Source organism: Dipodomys spectabilis, unplaced genomic scaffold (genome assembly GCF_019054845.1).
Source record: "Dipodomys spectabilis isolate Male_0828 unplaced genomic scaffold, ASM1905484v1 ptg000284l, whole genome shotgun sequence".
In the NCBI taxonomy this organism is placed as follows: Eukaryota; Metazoa; Chordata; class Mammalia; order Rodentia; family Heteromyidae; genus Dipodomys; species Dipodomys spectabilis.
Window position 1 is genome coordinate 2,400,025 of NW_024870961.1, and position 4,883 is coordinate 2,404,907.

At 32.8% G+C, this 4,883-nt stretch overlaps 1 non-coding gene across 1 annotated transcript; it reads right to left on the reverse strand.

The window, feature by feature from the left end:
• Positions 1 to 4,454: 4,454 nt before the first annotated feature.
• On the reverse strand, positions 4,455 to 4,561 carry LOC122126561. The gene has a single exon (XR_006150975.1). It is a non-coding gene; the product is annotated as a U6 spliceosomal RNA (small nuclear RNA).
• Between the last annotated feature and the right edge of the window lie 322 nt (positions 4,562 to 4,883).

Below are 4,883 nucleotides of genomic sequence, written 5' to 3' on the forward strand. Positions count from 1 at the left end.
AAACAGAAGATCTTTGGAGGAAGGAGTAATGAGAAAGAAATAGAGGGAGTATAATCAAATACCGTTAAAGATCTTATGGAATTGTCACTTCTGACAATTAATATCTATTAACAAAATAACTAAAAATTAATAAAGAACACACTGCCTTCTAATGTTCTTTAAGAGAGCCATGATCTATCTTCTGAAAAAAAAAAACTCGTGTTAGATAAACTTTGTCCATGCATAATTTATATTGTTTGCCAATTATTTAACTTAATGAATAAAAATTTATCAAATAAGATTCCATGACAAAAATATAAAACAGTTACTTAGCAATTGTTTGAGAAAAAGTTATTGTCATGAGTTTTAAGAAACGGAATTGCTATTTCCCTACAAAGCAATGACTTAGGTTTACTAATCTAGTATTTGTAGTAAGTTTAGAGAACATAATTGGCATGAAAAACAACTAACTGTACATCTTGTTTCTTGAATGAGTGATATTTTAAACATTGACTTTTATTCAAATAAATACTTAGGTTTACATTTCAAAATAAGTTCAATTTTATCTCCTTTCAGAACAAGTACTTACCCTGCAATTAAATGTACTAGCATATTCAGGTATTTAGAAGCTAAATTTTCTATGTTTTACATGTAGCTCTACATATTCAGGATGACATGATTTTTTTATTCATAAATGTCGAACGTCAGATTTTTGCTTCATCAATAAAAATTGGCTCATGAGGTTGTAGTGAAGGCTCCAGTAACCAGAGTGGTCAACACCATTTCCTGAATTCTAAATTTTAAATCAAATCATTTTTAAGCTTTGATAATATCATTTATTGTCTCTTCAGAGCAATTAATCTAAAACAAATACTACTTTTAAACATTTCACTCACATTGTAAAAAATATTAACATAGGTCAAAAAGAGACTAATTATTCCAGACTCATCATATTTGGTGATCTTAGTGTGAAGAATGCAGAGAGTAGAAGATCCTTATACTCAATAAATAGTTTTGGTTAAATTAAGTCATATATCTGGATTTCTAATTTGGAGGTTAATCACATGGAAACAGGAAAACAATAAAAAAAGTACTTTGGAATCAACAGAAAAAGATATTTGTGCATGTACCACAGTTGCTTTATTTGTTTGTAGGTGAACACTGGACTTCGATTTCTATCTTAGCTGTTGTTGTGAATAATGTGAATAACAATGAATTACAGATATATTTATGAGTTACCCAGAGAGAAATAATCACACGATTGGTGGGGCAGATGATATTTTAACTTTGGATTTCTTTAGAAAACTGCATACTACTTTCTACAACGAGAACACTAACCTGTATTTTGACCAAGAGTGTTGAAAATTTCCTTTTCTCCACACTGTCGCCAGCCAACATTATTACATTTTGAGTTTTTTTAAAGGGCAGGTTTTTACTGTGTGCAGTACCCAAGACTGGCCTTAAACTCAAATCCTTTTACTCTACCCTCCAATCACTTGGAATTACCAGCCTTTACCTCCACACCTGGTTCCTTGGATATTTTTTATAAGAGTTATATTAGTTAAGAAGTAGCATCAAAGTAATTTTGAATTGCATTTCTCTAATGACTTCTGCTCACAAAGCATTAAGCTAGCACAGAAGTTGCATTAAATACAAATTTGTAAATCCGCAGGCAATTTTCAGGGCTTTTTGGAAAACATGTCTATTCAGAACTTTTGTCCATAATCAAGTTTCTTGTTAATCTCATCTTTAATCTCTCTATAGAAAATCAATAATTAATTCAAGGTAGTAGAAAGGAAAAAAATTAAGCAGCTCCTAAAATTTTTAAATTTTTAATAACATGATATTGCTTAAATCATTTTCTGTTAACGCTTGAGACTATGTAACTCAATTTAGTTAGACCTTTTACAAGGCTTTATATATTTTATTTATTTTACTTTGATTGTTCTTTCCAAAGCCTGTACGGCTAATTTCACTTGCTTTCTTTCAGTCTCATGTAGTTCAGATTTCAAACTGAAGAATAAATGGAAGGAAGCAAACAAAAAATACAGTTCCCCTCATCTGATGATGCCTCTACAAGAATGAGGAAAGTGTTCATCCTTCTAAGGACCTATGATAAAATATCAAAAAGACATTTTATTCTTCTAGATCTTCCTTATCATTGCTATGTAACTTAAATGAAGTAAAACACAGTATACTGCTCCGATACTTTTATGTTTTTTCAAGTTTGCACATTTTTATATGGCTTTCACCTCAGTCTACAACATTCCTTCATTGTTCTGTCTCTGATATTTTTACACTATCACGACATAAGATAACCAGTTTGATTTACAGCATGAGAAGTTATCCACCTGGCTTCCTTGGAAGCTGAGCATGGTCAATAGATATTACTTCTGGTTGCTAACACTACATGTAATGATTTCTGTACTACTTATCATAGTCTATTTAGTATTTAAAAAAGAATGCTGGCTAAACTCAAAGGTCATTCATAGGTTTATGTTAAGTGTTTCACAACTTTTATTCTCTTACTTCTTAAGATAACATTTGGTATAATGCTAATGTTATTACCATTGTAGTGTTGGGAAAAATTGTAGTAAAAAACTGTAAGTGCATGGCCGAAAGATACACACAGTGAGGAAGGAAATGAGTCAAAGTTTCCAAAAGTCTTTCAGCAATACCAAAAAGGTGGGTAAAATCTCTCCATTCTCTTATACTCTCAATTCAATATTCATATTGTCCAAGAAATAATAGCATAGCAAATATTTCCCATGGTGATTGTTTTCTGTCACATTTTGTCTTCAACACAGAGTGTGTTGGTGACCTTACGTTATCATGCACAGAGCTGAGCTTACAAATTGAGGTCCGAAGACAGCCAAATTTCTTCTGTCCCACAGTTCCAGTTTCTTTTTTAAAAAGTACTAAAACTTTTAAATATCATCACTTACTATCTTTTAACAATCCCCAAATGAATTAAATTGACATATAATCACTCAAAAGGCTTTCAAATTCGGTGATGATAAAACAGGCCCCCATGAAGTAAATTTTCTTTTACTTTTAAAATTGTTCTAAAAGCCTTGTGCTGGCTGGTCTCACCTATAATCCTATCTACTCTGAATATTTGCTCAGGAGACTGAGATCTGTGGATAACACTTGGGAGCCAATCAGGACCAAAAATAAAACTTCATGAAATTATTTTTCAAAATGTTTAATGAACTAGCAAAGAGCCAAGAATTGCTTATATTGTAGCTTATATCATAGCTCACCAATCTAGATAGGAAAGGCCTAGTAAGGCCTTGAAGCCCTGATTTAAATTCTGAGCATTCCAATATACATGCAAGGTGTTTGTTCTCATGCACGTGCGTGTATGCTTGCGCGCTGCCGCACTCACACACACACACATTTATTCAAATTACCTTCATATCAGTGTTCTGAATTAATTTCTTTATTAACAATATTATATGGGTAAAATAGAGGAAATAAACTCTTCCACCTAAGAACATTTTTATATGTTTTTTTATGGTAATAATACTGTGCAGAGGGGTCACATTTACATGAACATGGAAACTAGTAAGTTTCCTAACAAGCATTGTTACCTCCTCCTTTATATTTCCCCTACCATCCCTTCCCTCCCACCTCCACAAGTACACTCCCCTCCCCCTTCCTTCCTCCGCCTAAATTGTAAAGTTCATTTTTCAACATAGTGTCTTGTGCATCTCATTGTTACAATGGGTCAACCTGTATCGCTATTTGAGCATTTTTTCCCTTCCCCTCCCCAAATTAGAGAAGCATACATACAAGATGTAAGTGTACCAACTTCAAATACAGAGAAAACAGGGGTTATAGTGTGGGGAGAAACATACAAAAAACAAAAAAAATGACATCACACATTATAAGTACGTTAGAAACAATAGCAAGAAACAAAAACCCACTTGTGTCCCTATCATGGGGTTCAATTTCTTTAACATCATCTTATCTGGTTATATACACATATCTTTTGAACTTTTCTGCTTATCCCAGACATACATTCGTTATTGAAAATAAGGGAAATCATGGGACCTATATTTCTTTGGACTTGGCTTACTTCACTCAATAAATTTTTTCCAAGTCTTTCCATTTCCTAACAAATTGGGCGATATCATTCTTTCTGATGGAGGCAAAGAATTCCATTGTGTATATATAACACATTTTCTTGATCCATTCATCTAATGGGGGCATCTGTGTTGGTTCCATATCTTAGCTATCGTAAATAATGTTGCAATAACCATAGTTGTGCTGGTAGTTTTAGTATGGTCTTTTTTTATGATCATTTGGATGAATCCCCAAAAGTGGGATTACTGTGTTATAGGGGAGTTTTATGTGGAGTCTTCTGAGGCACCTCCATACTGCTTTCCAAAGTAGTTGAACAAGTTTACACTCCCACCGAGAATGCAGTACCGTTCCCTTGTGGCCACATACGTTTCCGCATCTGTTGCTGTAAATATATGGAACGCTCCAAGACTTTGCATGTCATCCTTGCGCAGGGTGCATGCTAATCTTCTCTGTATCGTTCCAATGTTAGGGTATGTGATGCTAAATTGAGCACAGAACAGTTTTTATATATAAAGTATAATTTTTAATTGATTTTATTAAGCTAGGCAATTCAACAAAAAGTAAGTTCAAAAGAATTGTTGTGAAATTATAGAATCATGTATTTCTTACATAAGCACACAATTAAGAATAAAATCAAGATAGACATGCCAAAAACAAAATAATTCCAGATATTTGTAGTTCAAGAGATGTGTTTGAGGAGAAATTCAATTATTCTATACAAGGCACCTGTCAAAATGAACATTGCAGCAAGTGTTAAGGTTTGTTAAAAGTTTTAATGTTTTAAATATGCTTAATTTTGGGATTTTGCTTATATA